General features: G+C 41.0%; 1 protein-coding gene across 2 annotated transcripts in view; it reads right to left on the bottom strand.

Moving 5' to 3' along the window:
* LOC108707568 (phospholipid-transporting ATPase IB) overlaps positions 1 to 20483 on the bottom strand; it is a 425456-nt gene that overhangs the window by 209872 nt on the left and 195101 nt on the right. The window lies entirely within an intron of this gene.

Raw genomic sequence — 20483 nt, 5'->3', positions numbered from 1 at the left:
TGCCACCAAGTTTGACCTTGGTTTCTGGCAGCAGACAGGTGAAACACTTTTTTTTTAATATAGGGACCTAAAGCTGCCACCCAAGTCACAGGCCCTCAAGTTCCTATAGCCCTAGAATTTTAGGATGATTTTTATCGCCTAGGCTGGGTGATAGTCAAAAAAACAAAAAAAAGAAGACTTCTCTTCTCCCGCCATGTCTCAAATAAAAGTGCCACTGGCCTCTAGCAGTTCAATGGCAGAGAAACACTATAGATGTCACTTACAAAAACCTAGGACAGAAGTCCAAGAGTATTAAGGGAGCAAAATCCATAGGGCTCATTCAGAGAACACTTCTGTCCATCATCTGGCAGCTCTCTGGTAGGACTATAGGTATTTAGGGCCCATAACTAGGATAGAAGCTTTAGGGGGGACTCCTCTGGGAACATTATATATATATATAAAAAACACTTTTCCCCTGTCTGCCGCCAAAAATAAAGGTCAAATCCGGGGGCAGAACTGGGAAAAAGGGGGCACCTTGTGGATTGATAGTTGGCGCATTTCTCCAGGTAGGGAGGTAGGGAGCCTCGGGCTGTTACTTTAAACAGTTAAATTAAAGTAAAATATACATCTTTTTTTGTTCATCTCACAGTGTGTCTAAAATGTATAACCAGAAAACATTTATTCAGGAAAATGTTTATTCTATACAAATAAATTTGCCATACGCAGCCACATAGCATCTGTAATTGGTACCCAAAGGCTTTGCTTTTTTTCTTTCTAAAAATCATCATTTCCAAATGGTTTGCTCCCATAAGACTGGCTTAAATAAAATCCATCTACACATCTGGCAACGCTACTACCTGTACAGGAAAAATAAAAACGGAAGGAGCATTTTTCATACTGATTTTTACACCATTTTTTCCCCCAGAATACAAGTGTGAATAATATTCCATTTTTAGGAGGTAATATTATCCAAGTAGGGTTACATGGGCCGAATGAACACTCACAGGACCCAGTGAAGGGGCAGCGAGCTCTTTATCAGAAACAGCCTGAAACAAATTGACTGAGCTATAAAAATAATAATTCTCATGCACAGAAATGCAAATGCTTTTCCTTATTTACCGAATCATCTGGAAGCCATTTATTTGGGGCTGCTCCTGCACACCTGGGGCTAAGCCGGGCTTTACTCGCCAAATCATTCTGTAACAAGGCATTTATCAATAAGGACTGATGGCCAAACCAGAAATCCTTTCAATAATACTGAAGTGTTATAAAACAGAGACCTGTGTGTGTTTGACATTCCCCTTTATCCTTTATAATGTTCATATCAGCCAAGGGGTAACAAGAAAAAAAAAATCCACTGTATGGTAATGTAAATGTGAACTATGTCATAATATTAATATCTGAAATGTTAAGTAAAGTAGAAAATACTATAAGGGCTCATTTATGATTACTAGATGCAGCATTTAGTGTAAATATGGTAGCCCTATTGCAGCCATTAAAAATGTCAAACAGAACAAACTTATGTCTACTTTGCCGATTTATACTAGCACTGCACGCCAGTCACATCTATTTTGGGGCATGAGACAAAGACACAGGTTGCCGTCCAGTACAGCCTTGCCTGAAACTACAGGGCTCCAATGTTGGAAATATAGATGCCCAAGAAAAATCCCACTCAACAGGCCTGAATTTTTGGAAAGGTCACAAAGGCAAAGGCCTAGGGCATCAGAGTTTTATGGGTGGCATGCAATGGGACAAATTTCTGTTCTGATCCAATGAGATAAGACTTAAAAGGATACTGTCATGGGAAAAAAAAAATTTTTCAAAATAAATCAGTTAATAGTGCTGCTCCAGCAGAATTCTGCACTGAAATCCATTTCTCAAAAGAGCAAACAGAATTTTTTATATTCAATTTTGAAATCTGACATGAGGCTAGACATTTCCCAGCTGTCCCAAGTCATGTGACTTGTGCTAAACTTCAATCACTCTTTACTGCTGTACTGTAAGTTGGAGTGATATCACCCCCCTCCCTTTCTCCCCCAGCAGCCAAACAAAAGAACAATGGGAAGGTAACCAGATAGCAGCTCCCTAACACAAGATAACAACTGCCTGGTAGATCTAAGAACAACACTCAATAGTAAAAACACATGTCCCACTGAGACACATTCAGTTACATTGAGAAGGAAAAACAGCAGCCTGCCAGAAAGCATTTCTCTCCTAAAGTGCAGGCACAAGTCACATGACCAGGGGCAGCTGGGAAATTGACAAAATGTCTAGCCCCATGTCAGATTTCAAAATTGAATATAAAAAAATCAGTTTGCTCTTTTGAGAAATGGATTTCAGTGCAGAATTCTGCTGAAGCAGCACTATTAACTGATTCATTTTGAAAAATGTTTTTTTCCCATGACAGTATCCCTTTAAGCATGCGTTCAAATGCATGTGAAGGGGGTGCTGGGAAGGGGAGGGGAAGCTAGGGGTGCCCTATGAATAAATCTGGCCCTGCCACTTAATTAAAGGGCTGAGAGTACTTCAATGTTCAGCTATCATGCCAAACCTTCTCTTGCAGGTGAAACGAAATGCTGAAAATATTAATGATTCTGATATCTAGTGCAAATTCTGCACCTAACTGCATTTAAGACAATACAGGGCATTAATTATGAGCATGGGAGGGTATCAAATGCAAAAGAAGGGGTGCAATCCCCTGTATTCATAAGAGGTGGGCAGTTGTGGCATGTACAGTATGTTATTTTTGCCTTATAAAAGAAAACATAATTCTAAGCAACATGGGCGTCCACAGAAAATTTTTCAGTGTGGGGCAAGTAGCTAAAAGCATCACAAGCAAAATGTTTACAAATATTGTCATGGCAAACACAAATCTAGGAATGGAATTGTTAATACACTTGAAAGAGAGAACTATTGATCAGCTAAAATGTTAAATAGCCTTATGGTGAAAAGAAATGCGGTGCAGAGGAAATAATATGAGTCATAACTCTGAGCCAATGTGGCCATCTTTATCCACTTTACAAGCAAATCAAGCCTTGGGCACACACATATTAGCAGGTGAATCAGTGCATCAGATACAATGGTCAGTAACTATAGTTTTTCTTACTTACACACTTGCATTGACTCACACACTTGCACTTACAGTCTCAGACTAGTGAGAAACAACTGACCTGCTGGAACCCAATCACTTTTGCCTCTTCATTGACAGGCACAGTGTTGGCCTGGGTGCAGACACACAGAGCAGATTTTGGATTGAAAACATACATTTGTGCTGAAACCCATTCTGTGTATATTTACCCAGGCTGAACCAGTGCCCTCTCATTGCAGAGACATAAGTGGGTTGAAGCCAATAAACATCACGTGTGGCAATAGCATGAGATGGACACACACATGTGAAAGAAAAAACCTGCATTATACAGAGAAGACATTCATTTGATCCTTTACACACTAGGGGTGCTGGGAGTTCCAGTAGTGGTGCAGCACAGGCAGAGGGTGATGTTTTGGTTTGGGAAGATTAAAGCTATAAACTCAATTAGTTGTTTCATAGTCAAATGGCACTTCATGCAGCACATACAGATCTGGACTGGGATTCAAAGCAGTCCTTTACCAGCCCACTCCACAGTGACTGTCTATGGCATCTTACAGCAGCCCCTCTGGCATTTGCCAAAACTCACAGATTGCCAGTCCAGGCCTGGTGCAGTGCCAATCTGTCAGTTTTATGTTTTACCATTGAAAGCAGTGTCTGTCCCTTTCTATTCTCTGTCCTGGTGTCTCAGACTGTTGATATAATGTAAGACAAGGCAAGGGATTAAGTAAAAGGCAGGAGTTAAGCAAATGCAGCTTTCAGCATTTGTTTTTACAAATAACTTGAAGAGCACTGAACATGTTTAATAAATCTATATTGGAAAGTTGCTTAGAATTATGTCTTCTTTTATTTATTTGGCGCAATTTTATCCATTGCGATGTGCAGAGCATAGCCAGACCCCAGACAGAAGTGTTCTATGAATGAGAACTAAGGCACAGACTTTTGCACCCGTTAGTGTTCTTGCAGTTCTGCCCAGAGGGATCTAACTAAATGACTCCTAATTTTTGGAAAGAATGTTTCATGTCACGGTTTTGCATTTTCTCTTCTTTAGTAAATCAGCCCTATAATTTGTTTTGTGCTGTAACAAGGGTTGCCAGTAAAGCTGGTTGGATGCTTTTTTCACCAAACTGATTGACATTTTCCAAGAGGGGCCCCCAGTACACTGCTGGATCAAAGATGGAAAATGGAATCTGTCAATTCCTCCCATGATAAGGTTACAAGATCATGTGAAAAATCAGGGGCACTGATAATTAATGCAAATTGCTGGGCTGCACACTGATTGCATTTCAATGACGTACAATCACTGCATCAAGCTTCATTTTCTTGTAACCTTATCCCATGAGCACATGTGGGACACACAGGGTAAGCTAGAATCAGAAGAGGCAGCACACTCTTCTCACATTTGTTTGCCTCTGAAGTAAATGTATGAAAAACAAAGCGAGATTATGGCCATTGAAGTCGTATTAGGAGGTCTTTGTTTTGCATTAAATAACTACAGATTGGACAGGATATACGGCTTCTAATTCTCAAAGCAGTGTTTGTTAATTTATTGCTAAGTCACCCACCCCCTTGTGTTTTAATATTATTTTAAAGCACTGTGTACTTTCCTGGTATATTAAAAACAAATCATGGTGATTGAAGAGGATATGGGAGCAGAAATTGTAATTAATTAATGCTTCTGTTTTTTTATCAAGGGGCTGCAGAGCATGTAAAAAGGATACATATATTGACAAAGTCGTGTTTCCTATCTGTCAGGGCAGATAAAGAACCCCTACTGCCACTCTACACATGGGGAACCCAGGTGCCACCCATAGGCATTATATAGATAAGGTACCGACAGTGGCACCATACAGAATATACCCCTGGTAATAACCACAGGCACTATACATCATAAGGAACCCCTGGTGTCACTCACAGGCACTATACAGATAGAGTATCTACAGTGCCCCCCTCAGGCCCAGGGGTCGCCAACCTTTATACACCTGAGCCACATTTAAATGTAAAAAGAGTTGGGGAGCAAGACAAGCATGAAAGAAAGCCCCATGTTGACTGGCAGCCTACAGGAGACTCTGTTTGGCATTACACTTGGTTTTTATGCAAACAAAACTTGCCTCCAAGCCTGGAATTCAAAAATAAGCTCCTGCTTTGAGGCCACTGGGAGCAACATCCAAAAGGTTGGTGAGTAACATGTTGCTCTGGAGTCACTGATTGGGGATCACTGCTCAGGCCCTTTGCAAGAGAAATAATTCACAAATAATGAGTGCAGAAGGCTCTATGTCCACCAGCTCGATGACTGCACCCTCAGAGTTTGTTCTGCTCAATAATGTGCCAGTAGTACAGCATTGTTGTAAATGTAACAGGGAAAGAAATAATTCACAATTACTGTATCCTGTAATATACAACAAAATTCAAATGCTCTGCTTCAGACTCTGAATGTGTTTATATTAGGGATGCACTGAATCCAGGATTCGGTTTGGGATTCTGCCTTTTTCAGCATGATTTGGATAAGGCCAAATCCTTCTGCCTGGCCGAACCAAATCCGAATTTGCATATGCGAATTAGGGGTGGGGAGGAAAATCACGTGACTTTTTGTCGAAAGACAAGTAAAAAATGTTTCCCCCTTCCTACCTTTAATTTGCATATGCAAATTAGGATTTGGTCTTGGTATTTGGCCGAATCTTTCGCCAAGGTTTCCAAAATAGTGAATTCGGTGCATCCCTACCTTATATACACATATTTTCATTCTCAATGTAATGCACAAGTTACATAATCTGGTTGAAGACCCCTTTAGCTCTCAGAAACCAATTCCAACATGTAAAGCCTATATACAGTCTATACTACCCCGTCCCATTACATGGCTTCCATCAGTCATGCTATGTAGAGAAACAAGAGTGGAATCACAATGTATCATCCTATATTTATTATAATGAAAAAACTGCTGCCAATATACTCCTCTGTACTTCTAAACTCCTGCAAATGTTCTCATAACTGCATGGAGCTGACACCTCCCCATGTGTAGCCGGTGTGTATATGGAGATGGGACACAGAGACTTGTATTGCATATCCCACTGCACACTGCAGGGCACAGCAATGGCTATGAAGATCCAAATTAAGGAAAGACCTCAGGCACTGACCATTCTGGTGATGAGACCCCCCCCCCGATGTATCTGGTGTATATGGAAATGGAACACAGAGACTTGTATTGCATATCCTACTGCACACTGCAGGGTACAGCAATGGCCATGAAAATCCAAATTATGGAAATATCTCTTATCTGGAATACCCCAGGTCCTGAGCATTCTGGATAACAGGTCCCTTACCTGTATAAGGACATTATTAATGAATACTTGTAACCATCAAATAACTGTACTATTTGAACATGCAATTTTACAATGCATTATACAACTCAAACACATTTTTTTATATAATATAATGGTCTGTGATATCTTTTTCTGCCACGGTTATATCATGCATTTTCAGCTGTATTAAATGTACGCATTGGATGCTTGTACATGCAGGAATTTGAAAAGCAGCAAACTTGATATAAAATTCCTAGAATAAGGAGGCGAAAGCTGAAGCCGGGTTCCCCACTAGTTCCCTGTGCAAAATCATTGTGTTAATTTACATTTCTCTCTAGGCAACTGTGTAGCTGACCTGCCTGTGTTTAGCAAGCTGAGCAGAGCGATGTAGTCTGCTAAAGGGATTATATTAAATTGTGCCTTAAAGCAAAATTATTTTCTCCCACCCTCCTCCCCAACACGTCTGGCACAAAATTTTCTAAAATATCCAAACTGAAGAACTGCTATCGTGTAACATATTTCATCTGGGGGTTTTAGAGGCAAAGAGAAATCGAACCTAATAGGTCTTTAAGCCAAATGGGACAAGTGGAGCAAGGTTAATCCGTGGCACATTCTTCAGCAAGGTCCGTGCCCTGGGACACTTTAACTCGCCATCGGGGTCAATCTGCTCTGACATTTTTAACTTTCCATTAGTAGAAGGATAATGTACTTGTTAACTCCTCATAGGCGGGATATTTCCAATGAAACCTTTCTGGCTTCCAAAATAAGAGCTCTAGTAAAATGTAGCGTGGCTTTTGGCACAAAGCAGCAGACAAGACAGCTTTTATTTATAAAGCTTATAGAATTCTGTTCATGCCCCAACAATTTTACAGCCTCATTTTTACGGCCTGGAACAGGCTTGAAAAATGAAGTTTGAATTTTGCTACTGAATATACGGTCTCCACCCTATATTTTTTATCGGATAAGGTTGGACCGATTCCAATCTATCAACGGTTTGCAAAGCTTAGGGGAAACATATTTATAAAAAAGTATCGTAGTCACATTGGGGCAGCTAGGAATTCCCGATTTTTAAAGTTTAATATGGCCCTTGCCATCTGTGAAGGTGGTGCAGCCTGAGGAAGGCTAAAGGTAATGATAAAAGATAATGTTGCCGATATCGGTCGTTTGGACCAATTTGACAGTTTATCTGCCCTTGATATAACTTCTGACGGGTCTTCCCGATCGATATCTGGCCACGATATAGATCGGGAAGGTTTGATTTTTAACTGACCTTCCCGTTGGAGTCCCTTGGCGTATCGTAATTCGATCGTTCGGCCATACGGTTCGAATTACCCCCGATAAAGCCATGCCGTTAGTGGCATATCAGGGAAAGCGAGTGGATCTTTGAGTCTATGGCCAGTTTTAGTCATATTGTCAGATGGGTCTGCTGCTGACTGTAGGAATGAGCACTGGTTGCAATTGCCAAATCCAAGAGCCTGTTCAACCAAATCTGAACCCTTAAAATCGCTTGGCTTAGGACACGTGATTAAAGGGGTTATTCACATTTACATTAACTACAAGTATAATGATATTCTGAGACTATTTGCAATTGGTTTTCATTTTTTTATTATTTGTGGTTTTTGAGTTATTTCTCTTTTTATTCAGCAGTTCTTCAGTTTGCAGTTTCAGCAATCTGGTTGGTAGCGTCCAAATTGTACCATGTATTGATTTGAATATGAATAGCAGAGGGTCTAAAAAGAAAGATGAGTAATAAGTAGCAATAACAATACATTTGTAGCTTTACAGAGCATTTGTGTTTAGATGGGGTCAGTGACCCCCATTTAAAAGCTGGAAAGAGTCAGAAGGTGAATAATTCCAAAACTATAAAAAAATTAAGGCAAATTGAAAAGTTGCTTAGAATTGCCCATTCTATAACAAGCTAAAGGTTAATTTAAAGGTGATATAATAATATTTTCTGTCTCCGTGCCGCACAGACTTTCTTTCCTCCTTCTATTCCCTAATTTGCATATGCAAATTATGGTTTGGATTCAGTTTGGGGTTTGGCTGAATTCTTCCTGAAAGATTCAGGGTTCAGCCAAATCCTCAAAATAGTGATTGAGTACATCCCTAATAAATTGGCCTCTAAGTGTGTGGCTTAAAGGAGAAGATAAAATTACTGGGGATCAATAGGACCATCTTCTTTTTCATTCTTATCTTCAGCCCCTGGCCAGTGCCCATGCAAGGTAGAGTGAAAAGCAAATGTGCACACAGACTGGGGCTGAAGAGAGCATTGGCAGGCCAAGCTGGTTGGGCACCCTAGGAATCCAGTCAGTCACCTCTCCCCAACCAACCACCCAACCCCGTGAGAGAGCGAATGAACACACACACTCCCTCTGATGACTGGAGGAGGCAAATTTGAGGAGCAGGTGGTGACGGATGTGCAGCAGAACATACTCAGACTAGGGGTAGGCAGAAAGAAGAGGCACAAGCCTTTTGTCCTGTCCACTGTTGTGCCCTAGGCACATGCATCTTCTGCCAACCCCTAGTTCAGGTCCTTAAAGAGAAGAAGATGGTGACGAATGAGCTGCAACAGAAATACCCCAAGCCGGTGCAAACAAGAACACCAGCCCAGCGTCTCAGGTAAGCGATTATAATTACAAACCATCCATTGATTATCCTTTTCCTTCTTCTTTATGGCTAGGACTACACGGCCGACATTGATGAGATCCGACGCTGGGCGACTAAATGCACGCGTCAAGTCGGATGTGACAGGAACAAGGTAAGTAAATATAACGTCGGATAGTGTCCGACACGACTGTCGGATGCAGACGCAGCTTGCAGCGTTTGCATCCGACAGTCGTGTCGCAACGGATCACTGTTGCAACACGATCCGACTTTACATTATTTACCTTGTTCCTGTCGCATCCAACTTGACGCGTGTGTTTAGGCGCCCAGCATTGGATCGCATCATAGTTACATAGTTAAATTGGGTTGAAAAAAGACAAAGTCCATCAAGTTCAACCCCTCCAAATGAAAACCCAGCATCCATACACACACCCCTCCATACTTTTAATTAAATTCTATATACCCATACGTATACTAACTATAGAGTTTAGTATCAGAATAGCCTTTGATATTATGTCTGTCCAAAAAATCATCCAAGCCATTCTTAAAGGCATTAAGTGAATCAGCATCACAACATCACCCGGCAGTGCATTCCACAACCTCACTGTCCTGACTGTGAAGAACCCCCTACGTTGCTTCAAATGAAAGTTCTTTTCTTCTAGTCTAAAGGGGTGGCCTCTGGTACGGTGATCCACTTTATGGGTAAAAAGGTCCGCTGCCATTTGTCTATAATGTCCTCTAATGTACTTGTAAAGTGTAATCATCAATGTCGGCCGTGTAGTCCTAGCCTAAGCAATCTGAATCATATACCATTTTTACAGCTGTCTGGCTGTGATTGTCCTATCAAACCATTTTGACTGTGCCTTCTTCCCACTTACGAGCTTTTAGCGTTAAACAGATTTTTCCATGGGAAACTTAACAGTATCACTTTTATTTGAGCGAGCTTTTTCTTTTGTCTCTTGATTTCCCACAAGAAACTTGATTATTGGAGGTGTTGAAACATCTATGGATCCCCCCTCCTGACTATGTATGCATCACAAAAAGCTTTTTACAAGTGTCTTTCTGCAGATGGGGTCTCTACAAATAAAGACAACATTCATGATCAGGTCTCATCATAAGACATTTGTACATATCTGTCTGGGAAAGAATCATTGCCAGGTCAAGGATCAATTTTAGGATCCCCGTGGGGCTCATTAAGTTTCGATTACTCTCATTTTCCGTCACCAGCCAGCTTAGTGGTGAAGTTCCCGTGTTTTCCTAATATGTTGCCTTCATGGTACCTAAGAAATGATGTCACCTTCAATTTGTTTTTTATCGTTGTACCATGATAGTGATGATTGGATGGAGCCCGTGAGGAATATTGCAGAGAAATTATAAATACATTTCATTGCCAAAGTCATCACTGCGCCCAGAGAGGATGTCACATGTTAACTTAATTCATCAACAAAATTGATAGTAGCAAATTCTTCCAGAAACCCAACCAAAAGTTATTTAGCAGATCTTCAGCCGTTACTGGCTCCCACTCAAGGAGCTGTGTCATTTGTTTCAGATGCTGCAGAAATAATTATTAAATCCACTGTTTAATACATTAGCACTTCCCACGCGGTCTAAAGTGCATGCATTTCATTTATATTGTGTATGGGGCTCAGATACCTCTCTCTCTCTCTCACTGTTTCTGAGTTAATGTATATACATTGTATTTTAAGTAAAGGAAAAAGCACTTTAAATTTTTCAGCAGCAGCTCATTGGCTTTTAGTCATTTAATCATACAGGTCATGATACAGTCTCCATAAAACAGACCTAAGATTTGTTTTCAAGATGGTGCGGCCACAAAAAAAGTCACTGCATCAAGGATGAGAAGCTTATGGTATCAATACATACACGTATACAAAATGTACTGCTTTCTTTTGCAAAGGCAGAAATATTTGGACACTTAATTTTTAGATGTTAAAGATGAAGACAGGGCAAGTAAAGCTGGGCATACACTGTGTCCAACAGGCTTTAAATGAGGAGGATCTGACTGTTTGGTTTCTGGGCCATAGATCAGATCATAATAGGGGCTTATGGTGATCCAATGGGTTAAGGACCACATCAACACCAATACAGCCCTTACTCAACAGGATTATTCTGATAGAAAGGTAGGCCGTTGGAGGACTTTGAAGCCTTCTGGAAATGCATGACCAGTAGAGATGACCTAAAACCTGTGGTGACCTACAAGTTGACCACTGGTTGGGCAGGTTTGGGTTGAAATTTGGCCAACCACTGCACGTTAGGGTTGGATGTAGGTCAGCCCGGGAAAGTACAGTACACTCTTCCACTACTCCCTAGGACAGAGCAAGAAGATGCGGGTACGGGTCGAGTGCGGGTCCTACAATGGCAACATTTTATGGGTTAGGGTTGATTGTGGGTTAAGGTTTTGCAGGTTTGGGTCAGGTGTGGGTTCAGTTTTTCCTGACTCACAAATAATTAATGACCAGCTTAAAAGGATCCTGTCATCAGAAAACATGTTTTTTTCAAAACACATCAGTTAATAGTGCTACTCCAGCAGACTTCTGAACTGAAATCCATTTTTCAATCCATTTTTCAAAAGAGCAAAGAGATTATTCAATTTTGAAATCTGACATGGGGCTAGATATTTTGTCAGTTTCCCAGCTGCCCCTGGTCATGTGACTTGTGCCTGCACTTTAGGAGAAAAATGCTTTCTGGCAGGCTGCTGTTTTTCCTTCTCAATGTAACTGAATGTGTCTCAGTGAGACATGGGTTTTTACTATTGAGTGCTGTTCTTAGATCTACCAGGTAGCTGTTATCTTGTGTTAGGGAGCTGCTATCTGGTTACCTTCCCATTGTTCTTTTGTTTGGCTGCTGGGGGGGAAAAGGGAGGGGGGTGATATCACTCCAACTTGCAGTACAGCAGTAAAGAGTGATTGAAGTTTATCAGAGCACAAGTCACATGACCTGGGGCAGCTGGGAAATTGACAATATGTCTAGCCCCATGTCAGATTTCAAAAATGAATATAAAAAAATCTGTTTGCTCTTTTGAGAAATGGATTTCAGTGCAGAATTCTGCTGGAGCAGCACTGTTAACTGATTCATTTTGAAAAAAAATGTTTTTCCCATCACAGTATCCCTTTAAGGTGAGATGAGTGTTTTCTTTTAACTTAAGGGCCCTTACACACGGACATTTTGAGCTGTGCTCCCCTGCGTTCCGGTTTCATGCATTCAGCCGCAGGGGAGCGCAGGAGTAAACGCATGCCATCAAGGGTGCTGTACTCACACAGACTTATGTAAGCTCTGAACGCAGGTTGAGACGCAGCATGTTGCATTTTACCTGCGTTCAGCGCTTACATGCGTCTGTGTGAGTACAGCCCCCTTGATGGCGTGTGTTTACTCCTGCGCCGGCCCGAGTTTGGCCACCTTAAGGCAATGCCCTTAACATCCTATCGTCAAATAAGGTAAGAAATACAAGAAATGTTGCTTCATTGACTTTCCAGTTTTGTGCATATATATAGTACATTTATTCTTTACATAAAAGGGCCCTGAGTGATACACTAGTGTAATTAATGGCCATTGCTGTGCCCTGCAGTGTATATGAACATATGCAATACAAGTCTCTGTGTCCCATCTCCATATACACCAGCTGCAATGGGGGGGGAGGCATTTGCAGGAGTTTGGAAATAAAGGGGAGATAATGTATTTTTTCCCCTATCATTTCTGCATAAAACTAGAACAGGCATGGGACCTGTTATCCAGAATGCTTGGGATCTGGGGTTTTCAGGATAACGGATCTGTCTGTAATTTGGATCTTCATACCTTAAGTCTACTAGAAAATCATGTAAACATTAAATAAATCCAATAGGCTGGTTTTGCCTCCAATGAGGATTAATTCTATCTTAGTTGGGATCAAGTACTACTGTTTTATTATTACAGAGAAAAAGGAAATCATTTTTTAAAATCTGAATTATTTGATTAAAACGTAGTCTATGGGAGATGGCCTTCCCCTAATTCCAAGCATTCTGGATAACGGGTTTCCGGATTCCACATCCCATAACTGTACAGGTTATCTTTGCATATCGAATAGGATCCTCTTACCTTTATCATATAGTCCCTTCACTTAATTCCGACTATGAGCAAAGCAAATGAGCAGCTTAAATCATTTAATTAAATCTCAGTACTAAAACTGAACTGGATTTTGCCACCTTTTACCGCTGTTTCCTGACATTTCTGATAAGAGTCTCTATTTCTGTGCAAAGCAAATCTGAATCAAATCCTAAAGCCACGAGAGCCCCCCCCTGTTACATGAGAAAGTGATCTAGAGCAAAACACATGCTTTTCAAAGGCATCTTAATGTCATCTGACAAATTGTAACGTGAGATTTTATATTGTAAATCCTTTAAATGCAAGGGCAGAATGAGGACTATAGTGCAGCAGCTGTTGTGGATAGGGGAGAAATAGGCATCGGATGTGTTTTAATTGTCCTAACGAAACCAAACACATCACACAAAACAGAGATGCAGAAAACACCTAATTAATATTACACAAACAGATTGGGGTTTAACAGCGGAATTCTACCCAAAGGAGAGAAATATTTTTCTTTTGCTCACAGGCTGTTATTGTTAGGGAAAGATTAACCATTTAATTTGGAGGCGTTTATGAACAAGTTACATAGGGCTTCATTCAAGAGCAGCGAAAAACACTAGGCCAATGCTGCTCAGCTTTTTTTTTGTACAATAAACCGACCAGCAATATACAGGTATAGGATCCCTTATCCGGAAACCCGATATCCAGAAAGCTCCAAATTACGGAATGGCTGTCTCCCATAGACTCCATTTTATCCAAATAATCCAAATTTTTAAAAATGATTTCCTTTTTCTCTGTAATAATAAAACAGTAGCTTGTACTTGATCCCAACTAAGATATAATTAATCCTTATTGGAAGCAAACCAGCCTATTGGGTTTATTTGATGTTTAAATGAATTTCTAGTAGACTTAAGGCATGAAGACCCAAATTACAGAAAGATCCGTTATCCGGAAAACCCCAGGTCCCGAGCATTCTGGATAACAGGTCCCATACCTGTTCTACATATGCTTTTAAAAGGGTTGTTCACTTTTTTAATATGATACAGAGAGTGATATTCTGAGACAATTTGCAATTGGTTTCCATTTTTTTATTATTTGGGGTTTTTAAGTTATTTAGCTTTTTATTCATCAGCTCTCCAGTTTGCCATTTCAGCATTCTGGTTACTAGGGACCACATTAGCTAGCAAAATGTATTGATTTGCATAAGAGACTGGAATATGAATAGGAGAGGTCTGAATAGAAAGAGGAGTCATAAAAAGTAGCAATAACAATTAATTTGTAGCCTTACAGAGCATTTGTTTTTTTAGATGGGGTCGGCAAACCCCATTTGAAATGTGGAAAGAGTCATAAGAAGAAGGCAAATCGTTTAAAAAATAATGAAGACCAATTGTAAAGTTGCTTAGAGTTGGCCATTCTGTAACATACTAAACAAGGGGTGAACCACCCCTTTTACACTAGTTGTGGGCTTGCCGGGATACAGGGCCCCTTTGCAGACATAAAGGGTCATTTGCTGCTCTTGAGTTGCCGTAGTTCTCTGCAGCTGCCCCAATGAATACATCACTGCCTGTATTAGGAAGCACTGTATTCTGAGCAGTTGTAACAGGGAGGCATGTAGACTTACAGTATGTGAGATATTAGAATGGAGGAGGTGACAGAGATGCAAATGTAGCTGCTCTATATTTATCATTTCAGTTCATCAGCCTGAACCTGGAGAAATGACTCTTGACTCCTGTGCTCTTAGTAAATTGGTGACAATTAACTGAGGAATGTTACCTGGAGAAGCGATGTAACATAGTAAGGGCTCTTACACATGGGAGTTTTTGCCTGTGATCCCTTGCGTTGCGTTTTCTTCCGTTCAGCCGCAGGGGAGCGCAGGAGTAAATGCAGTAAATAATGTTGAAGGGGGTTGTATTCAGAGACACGCAGGTTGGGACGCAGCATGTTGCATTTCACCTGCGTTCGGCACATACATGTGTCTGTGTGAGTACAGCCCCATAAAAAAAGTAGTGCGTCTACTCCTGCGCTCCCCTGCGGTTGAACGGAAGAAAGCGCAACGCAAGGAATCACAGGCAAAAACTCCCATGTGTAAGAGCCCTTAGTTAGGTTGAAAAAAAAAGACACGTCTATCAAGTTCAACCTTTTAAGTCTGTATATAACTTGCCTAACTGCTAGTTGATCCAAAGGAAGGCAAAAAAGCCTTCCCAATTTGCCTCCCAGGGGAAAAATTGCTTCCTTATGGCAATGAGACTAGTCCCTGGATCAACTTGTACTATGAGCTATCTCCCATAACCCTGTATTCCCTCATTTGCTAAAAAGCCATCCAACCCCTTCTTAAAGCTATCTAATGTATCCGCCAGTAAATGTGAATTTACTCCAATGCAAAGAGAATTTGCCAACACTTCTCATACTCTGCTTTGAGTGAATTGGCCGTGTTGGATGGGAATTTTTATTCTTGTTGACTTTCACCCTTTAGTAAATATTCCCCATGAGATGGCAAGAACAGGCCACTGATAGACCCCTTTCTCTCAATGTATAGCTAGCTTTACACAAGCATAGAAAAGCAATTTTGCTTCATGGTTATGTGCAAAACCAGTGGTATAACTAATAGCTTATAGGCCCCAGGGCCAACTTTGCACTGGGACCTACATTTGCACTAGACCCACCTACCCCCCCATGCTATCAGTTGCAGTGCTGCACTGGGCTTCAGTGAATTATCGCAACAGTGATACAGGTCTCCTGGTGGGCCCCAAAGGGGATGTGGATGTTGCCCCTGCTGCCCTGGTAGTTACACCACTGACCCAAACATAGCAGGTCAGACTAGGATAACTTAACAGCAGATTACTAGTAGAGATCAGTGGCATGACTAGATGTTTTTGGAGCAGAAAACCTTTACGTTTCCCTGCCCCAAACTGAGAAGCTGGATGTGCACAGTCAGGAACCCTATTGGCCCCTCTATATTCCTGTACCCACAATCCATCCCCAGGCAACTTACTGGCTCCACTATTTATAGACAAGACTAGATTTGCATCACTGGATTTCAGCATAGCAGCCATATCTAGATTTCACAGTTATCTGCTTTCATCAAGCTGCAACGATGTTATAACAGGTGCAAGACTGATTCCAGGTCTTGTAACCCATAACAACCATTCACACTTTCCTCTTATTATTCCAACTGTAGCGGAAAAAAAAACTAAATGCACCCAACAAACAAGAAAAAAATAAAACAATTCACCGCTATCGCTGGATGCAACATTCCTCTTTTGAGCAATATATTGATCTGATTAATAGATGTCTCGGCTACTCCTCCGGCATGTTGCTGGCGTTATTACATGCAGTTTGCAGACATGTGCTACTAATCAGGTCAAGTATGGAAACAAATTGTGAAAATGCTACAAGGTGAGCTCAATTTATCCAGGGTTTATTGAAAGCTTCCTATCTTATATCTATAGCCATCCTGCGCAGCAGCATCTACATGTGGTTTCAATATGTCATAAACAGAAAAATCTGTTACATTGTTTTTCAATACACAGCATAGCAATTAATACCCCATCCTGCCTTTATTTGTACTCAGCACTTTAAACTAACTGTAAAAAAGTATGAGCAAAAGGAAATATAATATGAGATCTATTATCAGGAAACCCCTCATCCAAAAGAATTAGAAATATAGCAATATAGTGTCTTAGTTTTTGCCCGGTCCCTTTTTCTGTAATAATATCAGTGTATAAATAAGACGTAAGGTCACCCAACGTTCATTCGTGTTAAAGGGTAACTGCCCCTATTATAAAACATACACAAAGCTGTAGCGAATGTTAAACCTATGCAATATTTCTACATATTATATTCCCAGACACCACTTGGCAAGACAAAAATCAAAGAGGAACGTAGAAATTAAGGATCTACAGTGCTGGCACAATGGTACTTTCATTATCCATGACAGTGAATCTAGAAACCAAAAAAAAATGATGTAAGCGTACTCAGAGTGGTCCTATGAGAACGTTTGCAATTTATATTAATTTTCTATTTTTAGTGGTTTCCAAGATATTTTCAGTTTTAGCTGCTAATACCAGGCTTTCAGCTCATCAACTGTCTTTGAAGGTCAAATAAGGAAAACCGGGCAGGATTCCCTTGATTGACGCGTCGATCGGCCAATCGCAGCATCATAGCCCCACTCACTGACTGCACGGACACTCCTGTCTACATCACGGCCCGTCCCCTGCCCGGTCTCCACCGTTTCAAAAGGTGGCGACCCTATCCAGGCCTAAGGATTCCCTGTTTGAAGTAACTCTGCCCCACAAACTGTGGATGTCAACCACCAAAAGATGAGCATGAAGCAGTAATTACCTATTCATTTCATTTTAAGACCAAAACAATCACCTGAGCACTGCTTTTCCATTGCAGCAATAGAGATTTATAGAATCTACAGAGTTGCTTCGACCTAGTTTCTATAATGCTGTTCAGTGTAGCAGCTGTGATATCTACATTTGTTGTTGTTTTATTTGGAATACACAACCCAGTGAGACATTCTGTGGGTGCTTGTGTTGAAAAAGTCTTTAAATGACTTCATTGTGCATTGTCTTTTCATTACATTCATAATCATTCAATAGTTCCGTTAAGATAATGTGTTTGGCAGAGAATGAGATCAGATCAGTCTGGACTGGACCAGCATTTGGGTGGTCAGATCAGATTAATATCCATTCATTTGGAAGCCAACAAAATCAGAAATAATTACATTGAAATGCCCCTTTAGATACAAAAAGGGAAACAAAAATATTTTTTATTAGGCAAAACCAAAAATAATAAGATGAAGTAAGATGAAATAATAATAGGTCCATTGAAAAAGCAATAAAGGCTAAATATCCATGTAGTAGTGATGTGCTGGTTGACCCAAAACTCACGGAGACCTGCGAGTTGAGCACCGGTTGTGGCAGGTAAAAAGCAAGGTGACGGGTCGGGTGAGGGCTCTACAATGGCAACATGTTTGCATGGGTTCGAGTGTGGGTTAAGATTTTGCAGGTTAGAGTCGGGTAAGGGACCCGTATATTACTACTATGTAACTCTTGGCTTTAGCTGAACCACGACCTGGAGTTAGGGTTGCCATCTTTATGTCTGGCTGAGACCAGGCGGGTCCGTGATGTCAGTGGGCAGACCCGTGATGTCAGTGGGCGGGGCTATGATGCAGCGATCAGCCAATCGCCTTGTCAATCAAGGGAATCCCGCCCGGTTTTCCTTATTTGGAAAACCGGGCAGGAAGTATAGATCCGGGCAGCCCCTCAAAATACCAGGCTGTCCGGGTCAAAACCGGACAGGTGGCAACCCTACCTGGAGTAATTCAGAAATGCTCCAGGAAAAACGTTGTACAGCTATGGAAAATGCATAAAGGCTAAATATCCATGTAGTAGTGATGTGCGGATCAACCCAAACCCCACGGAGACCTGCGGGTTGAGCACCAGTTGGGGCAGGTAAAAAGTAAGGTGACGGGTCGGGTGCGGGCCCTACAGTCGCAACATGTTTGCATGGGTTGGGTGTGGGTTAAGATTTTGCAGGTTAGCGTATATCACTTCCATGTAGCTCTTGGCTTTAGCTGAACCAGGTTCTGGAGTAATTCAGAAATGCTCCCGAAAATGTTGTACAGCTTTGAAAAATTATCGGGTACACGGTGCTTTGGAGTGTAAGCAACAAAAAACTTAAATTTGCCCTGCATTCATGGCAATTGCCTGCATTCCTGGCCTGTTTAGTGAATGTTAATTCCTTGAAAACTGGAGTTTTCCAGTAAAGTAATTAGAGCAGGTAGTTTCTGGATCCAAAATCTGGAAAAGCTCAGATTCTCTATTTGGAAACCCTTCTTACCACAAAGACGACAACAGTAAGAGACACAAAACCCTTTTTCAAAAAAATTTAAAATGTAGGGGGTTTTTTACTAAACCTCAAATCTTTCTGGTTGGGCTTTTTGGGTCAAAGACTCAAATTTTTATGTGAAAAAAACTCAAATTCTTCTAAAATTATTATACCCCCAATGCGGCATAAAGCCCGAATACGAAAATCCACCATCTCGGACCTGTTAAGGCCATGTATAAGTCAATGGGAGATGTCCCTATCCCAACTTGAAGATAAAATGGTTTTAGCTGGGTTTAGCCAAATAAACAAAAAAATTTGGGGTTTTCTGGAAAAAGTCAGAAAAAAATTGTACGATTTGGGTTTTCACTCAATTTCATTGAGATTTTTCCCAATCCGATTTATTCAAGTTATTTTAATGATAAATAAGGCAAAATTGTGGATGGTTGTTTGGTTGAGCTTTTTTATTAAAACAATGAGATAAAATCGCACAACCAGACAACCAATCAGACAAAGGATTTGTGTAGAACGTATTATGCCTAAGACTTGCACCAGCCAAGAGGTAAAGAGGGGAGTTAGAAGAAGGTTCGAGGCTTCAGGGAAACATTGGAGGCTGGAACCTACAGAGGGTTCTTATACCTACAGAGTAGTAAGGCAGCCCTGAACATAAGGTGTAGACCTGTGTGGTCTTAAAGGTATTCTTTCTTGCGTAGTTTATACTGTAATATTTATTAACCCTTAAATAATAAAATATGTCATGAATTAAAAAGACTGACATTTGAATTACACAGCAGACAGAGAGCGATAACGATTGGCTCAAAGAAACCACAACACAAAAAAATAGTCATTAAACCCCTTCATTTTCGTTCCAAATGAGCGGAAAATAATGTAGCGTAGCAACCCAATTAAGCCGCAGATAATCAATGGCAATTTGTGGCTGCCTAAGGGCTCTTACTGACGAGTGGTTGAAGCTGCGCTCCCCTGCGTTCTGTTTTTCTGCGTTCAGCTGCAGGGGAGCGCAGGAATAGACACATTTATCTTTTTTCAATGGGGCTGTACTCACACAGGCGCGTGTAGGCGCCGACCGCAGGTTGAGACGCAACATGCTGCATTTTTCCTGCGTTCGGCACCTACATGCGCCTGTGTGAGTACAGCCCCATTGAAAAAAGATAAATGCGTCTATTCCTGCGCTCCCCTGCGGCTGAACGCAGAAAAACAGAACGCAGGGGAACGCAGCTTCAACCGCTCGTCAGTAAGAGCCCTTAGAAACATTATTGTGAAACAAACAGGTTTAATCATAAACAGCATTATTGCCTAGATTTATGCCTACATCATGGAACAAGTTAATCAACGCTGCACCCTGAATGTGAAAACTATTGCGTGAGACGGACCCAGGGGGTAATATAAACATTACTATACACATTACAGAGAAGGATAAGCAACACTCATGGGGCCTGTCAGCGTATTCTGAAGTCATCGGATACAACGAAAATCCCCCTTTTACACTGATGCATTCATTGCAGCAACTATTAATTGGCTCACTAATCCTCTGCCATAAATTATGCAACAAATCATAGTTATAACTAATAACATGGAACAAAAAAAAA

The sequence above is a fragment of the Xenopus laevis genome, chromosome 2L (assembly GCF_017654675.1).
Source record: "Xenopus laevis strain J_2021 chromosome 2L, Xenopus_laevis_v10.1, whole genome shotgun sequence".
Taxonomy (NCBI): Eukaryota; Metazoa; Chordata; class Amphibia; order Anura; family Pipidae; genus Xenopus; species Xenopus laevis.
The sequence above is the reverse complement of the archived record's forward strand: the minus strand, read 5'-3'. Positions and strand labels throughout refer to the sequence as shown.